General features: G+C 34.3%; 1 protein-coding gene and 2 long non-coding RNA genes across 3 annotated transcripts in view; 1 reads left to right on the top strand and 2 right to left on the bottom strand.

The window, feature by feature from the left end:
- The window catches only part of LOC106143193 (zinc finger protein ush), a 168,498-nt gene that overhangs the window by 65,260 nt on the left and 90,860 nt on the right, over window positions 1–12,378 (top strand). The gene's annotated exons all lie outside the window — the stretch shown is intronic.
- Window positions 1–12,378, bottom strand: part of LOC132901930 (uncharacterized) — an 83,257-nt gene that overhangs the window by 42,846 nt on the left and 28,033 nt on the right. The gene's annotated exons all lie outside the window — the stretch shown is intronic.
- Window positions 585–1,326, bottom strand: LOC132902373 (uncharacterized). The gene is made up of 3 exons (XR_009657108.1): window positions 1,080–1,326; window positions 826–896; window positions 585–686 (listed from the first exon to the last, which is right to left on the bottom strand). It is a non-coding gene; the product is annotated as an uncharacterized LOC132902373 (long non-coding RNA).

Here is a 12,378-nt window from a genome sequence, read left to right as displayed (position 1 = left end):
CATGAGGTACTGGAAAATAAGGTTAATACATACACTAAATCCAAGCTCTTGTATAGAGTCTTGTCCTTCCACTGCTGTTGGGCCGATAATAGCCAGAACCCTTTCCTCCAAATGCGACAAGGATTTCTGGCTAGCCGGTCCACCTCCAGTCCCTCTGGCATGTTGCCGCAAGGTCAGACCTTTTTTCTTAGTCTTGGATTTTAAATCGGCCCATACCTTTTTGGAATTATCAGTCATAAGTATGCATACAACCACATAAGTTGAAAATTGGTAACTCCACTGGACCGAAAAATTCCTAACATCCCTGTTACCTCTTCTTGCACATATGTGATAATAATATATGATATTCTAGGTGCTTGATTTGCACATCAAAGCAGATTGTAACTTGTGACTTTATCTATACCAGATCCACATCCAAATTGCTTGGCATGTAATATGTAGAAAAGATTATTAAATATAACTAAATATCTGAGTAATTTCCATAGAAAGAACTTATAATCACAAAGACTCTTCAAATACGGCTATTGGAATAGAATTGCTAGTCATTACTTACTTTTTTCCACGTGTCTGTTGTTTCTTTGACACCACCACCAACGGAATTTAATATATTAGTAAGATCAGACCATAATTGGTCTGACCGTACTCGACCTTGTGCCCCTGCAACAGGCCTAGCCAGGTCCCCATGACTGTAACATAAGCAACGGTTCAATACACAAATGCTTCATTGTTATTATCGCGTCATTGTTTACATTAGCGATTGAAGTGGTACCAAAGTTTTGTACGATTGAATTTAAAAGAAATGGAAAATAACTTGGATTTACCTACCTTTCCATATACTCCAGTAGAGTTGAGAGTTGTTCGGGACTTGCCCTTACCCTAGAATCCATTCTTTAACACTAAAAATAAAAAAAATAACTATATTTATTTTGAACAGTTACAATCACGATGATTCTATTTAATTTTGAAGAAATCTACGTAAAAACTATGTAAAAACACTAATAATTTAACACTATCAAAGTTTTGCTATAAGATTATTAAAAAGCGTCAAGAATTAATAATATCAATTAAAAACGACTCACCACACTCACAGTAAACACTCACTTAAACTTTAGAATAATCCCGCTTTGTTTGTTCCAATTTGAAACTGACAGCTAAATTTTCGTTACCATAGCCAATATTCGTTTGTTTATCGAACGATCCGTTCGACACAACGATCGCGACAATTGCGTTACATTGGCTAGGAAATGTTTATCGTTATCTCTAAGACGAAAAAGAACTTCGACATCGTTTCGTTAAGAAGCGATACTACATTGTCTAAGCCTCCTGTTCTGCTGAGTTAAGAAATGTTAAAACAGCGATGTAAGTATTTATTGTATTAAACATTCTCTTACAATACACAATTATAATAGGTAAATTATTACACAACCAATCCAACATAACCTATTTTTTGTATTGTTTACTAAAAGTATGACGTCACGAGTCAAAACAGCATGGCGGATGGCGTTTTCGCGCGAAAATACAAAATCATAAATAATAAATCGTTTTTAGAGCACTTTTCGGCTTCAAAAAATTTTAATAAAAATTCTATAGGTATAACACAGTCTCAGGATTGATTTAAAACAGTTTTCAAAAAAGAGTGTAATAGCCTATTCAATCAGCTGATTTAAACATGGTGTATGCCAAATATCAACATTTTTATTCCCGCCAAAAAGTTTGTAATAAAAAAGTATATTATACAAATTGGTTGAAAGTCACTTATCTAGATGTCCCTTATCCGTTGCTATGATTTAAAGATTGACTAAGAGATATTTAATGCTTTTAGCATTAAATTGTTTTTATTTATTTATTTTAACTTTATTGTACAAACAAAATACAAATGTATGGCACAATTGGCGGACAGTCTTATAAACCTAAATTAATCTGTTTTAAGTATTTTAAATAAAAAAAGAATTCAGTTTTTTTTTCTCCTCTGCATCACATCACAAATGCGTCATAAAAACTCAAAATAATCTTAAAATCACACACCTTAATTGCGGGCTAAGCCAATTTCGATAAGATTACCCTTTGATATAACAGAGATTGGTCTGGCGCCAAAGAAATCATTTCTGGTCCATTATGGTTTTATGGCGAACTTATCGCTGAGTGATATCAAAATGATAAAAAACCTGTCAAGTTCGAGGTGAACTAAGTCTATAGCAAATATGCTGAAATAATTAAAATATTTGCGCTGGAATAAAAGATGATGATTACTCTGTCAAGACCATTTTTTATTATTGTTTTTTTTTTCCAAATTTGAAATTACGTGTCTTTGTTCTTTAAAAAGTAGTTTGTATCAAAGTCTGAACAAATTCAATTTTATCATCTATAGACATGTCTAAGGACATGATAATAGAACTAACCATAAATATATAATAACCCTCCGTCGAAGCCCCTAAGTTGAAACTTCACAAGGTTCCTGTAAACACGCAAACAAGGAAGATAGATACACTTTCCGTACATAAATGCGAAAGTAAGTTTGTTTGTTACCAATCGTCAAAGTTAAACCACTGAACCGATTATGATGAGACCTTGTCGAATGCAATTTTTATAAATTTAGAAAATTCCAACAGGAATGAGAAAAGATCAAACAATGTAAAAATTATGTGTTCCTTAATTCCTTTTCACGTTTTATGTAATAAAACAGATATAATAAAATTACACACATAACTGAGAAGGTCGTAGACTTAGGTACCTTTAATTACGGGAAAAACAACAGTTCCTGTGGAATTTGCGTTAAAAAATATAACATGAGTATAAGATCAATTGAAATTAGTACGAGAAAGAAATGTGGATGAATGAAGAATACAGGGAACGTGGAAATTGGCAAAAATTTAATAGACTCACTGCCTTCCCCTCCGGGAAAGAGTTTTGATGTCATGAACTTCAGACTTGATAATAAATGCAAAAGGTAAGTAAATATTTCATTAATTTATGACAGGGTTGCCCCTCTCATGATATAATTTTAATCCGCAAAGCTAAGCACGTACTGATAACAGCGTCGTTTGGACGATAAGACTCCTTCATCAAATCTTCAGATAAGACAATATACTATCAGGCGAGTGAGGGAACAAAACTTAATTAAAACACTTTTATTTAAACTAAGGGAATCGCTTATAAACTTGGGATTCTTCTTTTAGGCGATGGGCTAGCAACCTGTCACTATTTGAATCTCAATTCTATCATTAAGCCCGACAGCTGAACGTGGCCTATCAGTCTTTTCAAGTTTCATTGTTGGGTCTGTTTTCCTCGCGAGGGATATAGACGTGATTATGTGTGTATGTTGTGTTATTTTAAGCTGGGTCAAAGTTTGATTGTAGGTCGGCTTTTTTGGTAGATACAATGACGAATGTAAGATAGCATTATAAAAAAGATCTCTAACGGCAGATCAGCTGACATGAACATAAATTTTCTTTTGTGTGTTCAATATTTTGAAATATTGAAATAAGTAACTGGATAGCTCATTGTTCTCTGTATTCGATAATAAATATGAGATTGGGATCTATTGAAGCTGTTATTGATATTTTGTTAGATGTAGAGATAAAAGCGTTGTTATTACTCATACGTTTGGTGTGGGTCAGATCCGTGGGCCGAATATTGGTCAAAAAACTGAGTTTAGCTTCAGAATAGAATAGATTAATTTTCAAAATTGGATACAAGGTATCACTTATTGACGTCACATCACTTTAATCCAATTATAACTACTACTTCTATGCTGGTCTGGTAATAATATACATATATGTACTTACTAGATTCGAATCAAGAGAAAGGTTAATTGATTTAGGATACACCTAGTGATAGGCTTGCAGAAAATTGTTTAAGTCCCAACTTATAAATAATGTTGGTCAATATCATAACCCTCTTTTATGCTTTGCCGTGGTAGGGTAAAAAGAATCATCGCTGTAGTGACAATACATACTTAATTTTTTTTAGTACTCTTAAATGATAGGTTTGTATCTAAAACACTATGCGAAACAAATATGTTGTTTTTACATTATATAAATTTTTCCTAGTTTTGATTTAGCTGTAACTGGCAGTGAATACAACGGAATAACCTCAGATAACGTGGTATCATGTGACATGAATCAGTGAATCATAAGAACTTCCAACTTAACTCACTGTAAACAGACAATTTATATTCTGGCCCGAATAATGTCCTGCATTTATTGTTGTATTTGTTTTGACACAAGGATATCATGAGTTTATCCCTCACGTGGTAGACAGAGTCAGTAGTCGCAAGACTCATAGCTGCGTTCGACAGTTTTAAAGTATAGCTTTTACGGGAAATACAGGTGATATTTGTATAATATTCGTGTGTGATAAAACAAGGCTCATATTACTTAAATTTCGACATGAAGTGAAGATACATAGTCAGACTTATTTATCAATTTTTCGAGTATAATTAAATTTGCTACAACTATATAAATATTGAGGTTTATTAGTTTAGTATACCTAATTTAAAAGTATTCAACTTCCATCTCCCACGATTAGAAAAATAATGCAATAATTAGTATATGATAAATTTTATTAATCAAAACATTTCGTTCCATACGACGAAGCCGCTTAAGTCATTCACGATTTTAATTTTGTGTCCCAAAACGTATAAAAATTGTTAAGACGTTTCGGGCCACGACAAAAACAACCGCGTCCTTTGTGAGCGTAACAAATGTGTTAAACAGTTTAAAGTTATAAACACTAGCCATTGTCATTCAGATCGGAATCTGAACACAAAGGGCGTATCGTGGTAGCGGGGCTAGTTGACAAATGGCTGCAGTGCCGCCCACCCAGAGTGGCTCATGTTATGAGATGATCATCTTGCCTGGTCATCTTCACATGGGGGTGAGATATTGTTTTACACATACTTTAAGACACAAGTTCTTTTGTTATCAAATTTTATGGTTATCAATTTTTATGTTTAGTTATAAACGACAGTGTACTTTTTCCAGACAATTCTTCTGTTCTGCTCTTCAAAATGATATTATCTTTAAAATAATTGAAGCTTTTTTTATGAGTTATTTTGACGTCAATAAATTAGTATATGTATTGTAATATCAGCACATATTGTTTACTTCGTATTACTTAGTATTCGTAACTTTTAATTAAAGTATTATTTCAGACCTTCCCGAATAGATAACATTTTACTTATTCTTTAGGTATTTACGATTTTTTATAATTTTCAATTGATAAGATATTATATAAACGCCCCATGTTATTGTAATAAGTAATTAAGTTTCATGCATTAAACGTCAAAGCCTAATTTGATTCAAAATACACAAAAATATATCTAACGAAAACCTCATTTCATCAATCTTAAATGTACTTTTGTTAATACAAAGTGTTTTTATTTTGAAAAACAATGTAAGAAGATAATATTTGAAACACAATACCTGTGAAGTGTAGGTAGCCAGATCACCAGTGGTATCGTGTGTCAAACATCTTGTTTTAAACAATATCTATCGTCTGATGGTAGACCGTCCATTTTTCTTTCATACATACACAAAGGATGTAATCGGCCTTAGCTCCGGTGGCTCAAGCCATAAGAATTTTTGTTTTCAGTTTTGTTATTTATTTTTAAAACAGAGTTTGCCGATGTTGTGCTCTCGTAAAACGTTTGTGAATATTCTCTCTTAGTAATCCACCTGTTTAGGCTGAATGTAAGTAAGTAAGTCAGTCAGAATTCTCTTTATATAATTACATATATATTTTAATCGTAACTTTAAAAGAAAAGTCGAATTACTTTTCTTATAAAGTTTAATAAATGGCGTTGGATTGGGGTAGCCTAATGTGTCCTTAATACTAAAAAAATGAGTCAATTGTACTATTTATTATTGGGACACGATGTTAAAGATTTGGGCCGGGTGATAAAAACGAGTATTAATTATTCATAATATTCATTGACAAATTTAATGACGAATTGAATGACATCATATTTTTAAATTACCGTTGAGGAGAGAAATACCGTTAAGCTTTATAAAAAAATATCTGTTTGGTTTGTAACAGAACGAAAACTCCATCTAAATAAGTTGAACAGATATTACCAACAAAAACTCCATCTCTTTGTTGGGATGTCTTGATGTCTGACTGTCAAATAAGGAAGATTCAATGATGGTTAGATTTACCTGAAAATGTTGCAGAACTTCTTATAAAAATTAGAAATAGCCAATTTCTCAAGGATGTCTTCAAAGGTGACTAAAGGATAGGCTAATAAACTTGGAATTCCTCTTTTAGGCGATGGACTAGCAACCAGTAGTAAGAAATTATTTGAATTAAAATTTTCCATTAAGCCATACCGCTGAACGTGGCCTTTCTGTGTTTGCGAAACTGTTGACTCTGTCTTCGCAGTAAGGGATGAAGACGTGATTGTATGTACATATGTATATATGTAAGAAGAAGAGATAAAAAATAAACTGGCCTCTTTAATCGAAATGAGTCATTTGAAGCACTGTAAAAATTTGCACAAGTAATAAAACTTAATCAGATGAATAATCACACCCTCCAATTAAGTTTGTGCACCTTCGAGATGATAATCTCTCATTAAGTCACGAAGACTTTGCATTATAGCTCTCATTAATTTGTTTTAAGTAGCTGTTATAAGCATTTATAACTGTTGTAGGTATTACGGATTAATAATAGTATTATTAATTACATAGGTACATACATATAGTCACGTCTATATCCCTTACGGGGTAGACAGAGCCAATAGTCCCGAAAAGTCTGAATGGCCACGTTCAGCTGCTCGGCTTAATGATGGAATTGACATCCAAATAGTGACAGGTTGCTAGCCCATCGCCTAAAAAAAGGATCGCAATTTTATACGCCTATCCCTTAGTCGCCTTTCACAACATCCATGGGAACGATATGGAGTGGCCCTATTCTTTTTTTTTTGTTGGTGCCGGGAACCACACAGCATTCAAATTTTAAAAAAAATAAATATTAATATATTCAGTTGATTTCTCTGACCTTATTACCAATCAATCTCGCAAGATTCCCGAATCCAGATTGGTGGGCGAGATTGGAATTCCAGGAACTAACTGTGAATCGATCGAGACCTACCAATTTCGCAAAAACTACACAAACGATACTCTGTTCAGATCACTGATAGGGTTGGCGGGTAGCGTCGGCAAAACAGAGTTGCATGATTAAACTACCTGCGCTTTGGGGCTTCGCTTCAGTGGGAATTTCAAGATAAAAATTAACCCATTATGTTATTCCAGGTTTTTTGTACCCGTGTTACAAATTGAATTTAATTATTTTTTTATTTATTTCATTCAATTTCGGTTGAATCTATGTATCATAACATTATTCTCTCGTCCACATTTCTAAGTTTGGATAATTGTGAAGTTGACGTTATTGAATAAAATGCTGCAGTACAGTTTGTTTTGTTTACCGCTTCTTCTGCACTTTGGAAGCGGCACTTAAAACTAAGTAGTTTTAAGTAATTTATTTGACGTCTACAATTATAAAATGATGTTTGATAATGTAAAAAAAATTGAATTTGAATTTAGAATAATTAAAATCAGTAATATTTAAGTGTATTCGTTACAAACATTCGCAATACGAATGCCTTAACTTTTTTTTAATGATTAATATGTATTATGTACCTCCAAACTTGTACGTACTCTCTCAATAAGATATGTAACTGATTGCATTCTCAATTAGCTAAGTGAACTTTTTTGATGAAATTCATATTTCTTAATAAAAATGACAAAAAATATGAAAGGTCGTGTTTTAATTCAATTTTTCACAGTTCCAAAGCAAAATCCTACTATCCTACTACTATTATAAAGGCGAAAGTTTGTATGGATGTATGGATGTTTGTTACTCTTTCACGCAAAAACTACTGAACCGATTACCATGAAATTTGGTATGTAGGTAGCTGAAGACCCAGAATAACACATAGGCTACTTTTTATCCCAGAGTTCCCGCGGGATTGATAGGGTTTCCATGCGGACGAAGTCGCGGGCGGCCTCTAGTAGATAATACGTAGGTTAGGAAAACTTTACTAAGCCAATTGTTGGCTGTGAAAGTAGAACCTACATATGTACATTGGATTCGCTAAAAATATGTTAAGGAATGATATTTTACGTACATACTAGTGTAAAAAAAAAGAATTAATGATAAATAAGTACCAAAGCAGCGATCGCGGCAAGTAGAAAGATGAAGACTCTGTCTAGCCTTTCGTGAATTAGACGTAACTAAACATTCCTATGTAATGTAAAAAGTGTTTACTTTATATTTGCCTGCCTGATGCCAAAGCCTTGGGAATAAGATGATACATACATACATATTATCACGTCTTTATCACTTGCGGGGTAGACAGAGTCAGCAGTCTTGTAAAGACTGAATGGCCACGTTCAGCTGTATGTACACGATGATATACAAATCTATTTTTATATAAAAAATAAGGGTGAATATATACATAAATACATACATATAGTCACGTTTATATCCCTTGCGGGGTAGACAGAGCCAACAGTTTAAAGAGACTGATAGGCCACGTTCAGCTGTTTGGCTTTATAATAGAATTGAGATTCAAATAGTAACAGGTTGCTAGCCCATCGCCTAAAATAAGAAAAGTTTATAAGTCTATCCCTTAGTCGCCTCTTACGACATCAAGTGGAAATGAGATAGAGTGGTCCTATTCTTTTTATATTGGTGGCGGGAACCACACGGCACTTATATTGGTTTAAATTAAGGATGTATCAATCTTAAAAAGGCATGGAATATTGTTACTAAAGAGTCTTAACAATGGTAATTAATAATTAATGCAACGATTTTTTATTGATACCAAAATGTAGTTAACTAAAGCATTTTAGCAAAAACTACACTAGCGATCCATTGTACAGATCTCTGATAGGGTTTACGTAGGGTCGGCAGAAACATCACAATAATCAAAGTATAAAATTTTAAGTAAAATGTTAGTAAGTATGTTAAGATGGTTTGGTCATGTGGAGAGGATGAATGAAAGTAGGTCGACTAAGCAGATATACAAGGAGAGTGTGGAGGGAAAGGTCGGAGTGGGAAGACGAAATTAAGGACGTCCTGGCAAAGGGTCAGGTCAAGAGTACCTGATACCGCCGATGTTGCATGAAGAGAGTTATGAATGTGGATGAAGCGAAGGAAGGATGCAGAGATCGTAGCACGTTCAAAGATGGAGTCTTTGCCCATCCTTTCGGGGAAAAGGCGTGATTTTATGTATGTATACATACATACATATAATCACGTCTATATCCCTTGCGGGGTTGACAGAGCCAACAATCTTGAAAAGACTGATAGGCCACGTTCAGCTGTTTGGCTTTAAGATGGAATTGAGATATATTGAGGTATAATATATAGTTTTAAAAAAATTGTCATGTCAGAGTTTACACTATACACCACTAATTTGCCGACGCTACCCACACGGCCTGCGAGACTGCGTATCATACGATCTAATATTATTCTGGGAACGACCTTAATAAGTCACTACAGAATGTTATCTATTTCATTTTATCGCCTGGTGCGATAACCATCTGGATCCAATTAGCTTCACAATGCAATATGGACCGTCTCGGATATATGACGAGGTTTTGACTTCCATACATCGGTGTTGGGACTTACTTAACGTTTTATAGCGTCGCTACTTATGCATAAAAATCATGACTATATTCCTTGCGGGGTAGTCAGAGTCAACAGTCTTGAAAAGACTGAAAGGCCAAGTTCAACTGTATGGCTTACTGATGGAATTGAGATTGGATTTAAATAGTGACAGGTTGCTAGCTCATCGTCTCAAATTCATAATTTTACAATTCACCATTGTGTATCTTTACTATATTTATACTATTACAAAACTGTATAAGAGTCAAACTCGGTGAGTATTATACAGTTATACAGTTCTGTAATAGTATAAGAAATATAATATACTATAGTATAAAAATGCGACTAAGGAATAGGCTTACAAACTTGGGATTCTTTTTTAGGCGATGGGCTAGCAATTCGTCACTATTTGAATCTCAATTCTATCATTAAGCCAAAAAGCTGAACGTGGCCATTCAATCTTTTCAAGACTGTTGGCTCTGTCTTCCCCGCAAGGGATATAGACGTGACCATATGTATGTAGTAAAAAATGTACTCTTAAGGGTGAGTATACAATAATGTTTTTTATCTATAGGCACACTGTAAGGGATAGTACGATAAAATATATATCGATTATTTTATCGCCGATCGCTATATCGAATTCGTATCATTCGATTGTTGTCCATTTCGTATTGGAGTTTTTGATGTTAATCTGTCACTTCGATAAATGACACTTTTAATTGAGATTACTTCGTTGGATTGATGGTACCTACGCGATAAGAAAATATATAGGATTATCTAGAAATATATGAAGCACACAGTATTTGTCTCTTACGGGGTAGACAAAGCGGATTATTAAATGGTAGAAAGCTTTTCTCACCAGCTATCCTAATCCTAAACTTCTACAGTTTTTATGGTTAACCTTTTAAATCTATACAAATATTATAAAGCTGAGGAGTTACAAGAAGAAGCATAATAGTCACATTTTGTCAACTTTATTCACCAAATAAATAATGTAGTTTTTATAAAAGACTAGCTGTGCCCGCGACTTCGTCCGCGTGGAATAGTTATTTTGGGCATCATTGAAGCCCTCAAGGATGAATAATTTTCCCCGTTTCTTTTTCACATTTTCCATTATTTCTTCGCTCCTTATAGTTGCAGCGTGATGTTATATATCTTAAAGCCTTTCTCGATAAACGGTCTATTCAACGCAAAGAGAAATTTTCAATTCGAACCAGTAGTTCCTGAGATTAGCGCGTTGAAACCAACAAACAAACAAACTCTTCAGCTTTATGATATTAGTATAGTTGACTGTAAATTGTAAACGAACCTTTTGATTGCTCCACCTTCACTCTACCTATCACATTACATACATGTTTTTTTAATATCTTTCCTTGAGGTGGTCTCACTTTCTCAAAGTAACATAATGTTAGCTTGATTAGATGTTTACGATCCTAAAATTATGTCATCTTATCGTCTGTCTGTTGATTAATAGGCTACAACTAAAATCACTATTTTATTATACTACACTTTAGTTAATTTGTTCAACTATCAGCAGTGAGTTATTATGTTCTAAGACACATGTTAGTTATACCTTGAAATAACTATAGGACGCCGGCGACTTCGTGCGCGTGGAATTATACCCGCGGGGACTGCGGGATAAAAAGTAGCCTATATGTTATTCTGCGTCATCAGCTACCTACACACCAAATTTCATTGTAATCGGTTCAGTAGTTTTTGCGTGAAAGAGTAACAAACATCCATACTGACATCCTGACATACTCAAATACTTTTGCATTTATAATATTAACTAGAGGCCGCCCGCGACTTTGTCCGCATGGAAACCCTATCAATCCCGCGGGAACTCTGGGATAAAAAGTAGCCTATGTGTTATTCTGGGTCTTCAGCTACCTACATACCAAATTTCATGGTAATCGGTTCAGTAGTTTTTGCGTGAAAGAGTAACAAACATCCATACATCCATACAAACTTTCGCCTTTATAATAGTAAGTAGGATAGAATAAACGTGTGGTTTCCGGTACCAATATAAGAAAAATAACAATATATATAAGAATAGAACCACTTCATCTTTTTCCCATGGATGTCGTAAAAGACGACTAAGGCATAAACGTATAAACGTGAGATTCTTCCTTTATGCGGCAGGCTAGCAATTTGTCACTATTTGAATGTCAATTCTATCATAAAGCCAAACAGCTGAACGAGAGCTATCAATCTTTTTCGGACTGTCAACTCTGTCGACCCCGCAAGAGATATAGACCTGATTATATATATGTATGGATGACCAAACTTATAATACATTTGCAACTATAACCAAATACATAAGTATGACTTCACTTCATTCTTTATCAATGTATTCCTTGTCAGGGCCTTTCCCATGTTGAGCGTCCAAAGCGTCCATTAAGGGTCGAATTAATTCTTTATCTGTATCAGGAGTGCAGTGCTCTTGATTTATACTTTATCGGGATGGGTTGGCGCCGGCCACGAATTCTGTAGATATGATGTCGCCGGCTCCCGTTTGAGTGTGGGTTTGTCTGTTCCCTTATCGGTTATACTTTTACTGGAGTTTTCGTTTTGTACTAAATTGTATGTGAAAGTGTGTTAGGAGGTACGTGTTGATTTACGAACTAAAATAGGATGTTTGTAATTTAAGTAATTAATTTATTTGTACATACAAACATACATGAAATCATCCCCTTTTTCCCGGAGAGGAAGGCAGAGACTATTTTCGACTTGCCACGATCTCTGCATACTTCTTTCGCTTCATTCACA

The sequence above is a fragment of the Amyelois transitella genome, chromosome 2, assembly GCF_032362555.1.
Source record: "Amyelois transitella isolate CPQ chromosome 2, ilAmyTran1.1, whole genome shotgun sequence".
Classification (NCBI taxonomy): Eukaryota; Metazoa; Arthropoda; class Insecta; order Lepidoptera; family Pyralidae; genus Amyelois; species Amyelois transitella.
Note: the sequence above shows the minus strand (reverse complement) of the source record. Positions and strands in the feature narration are given on the sequence as shown.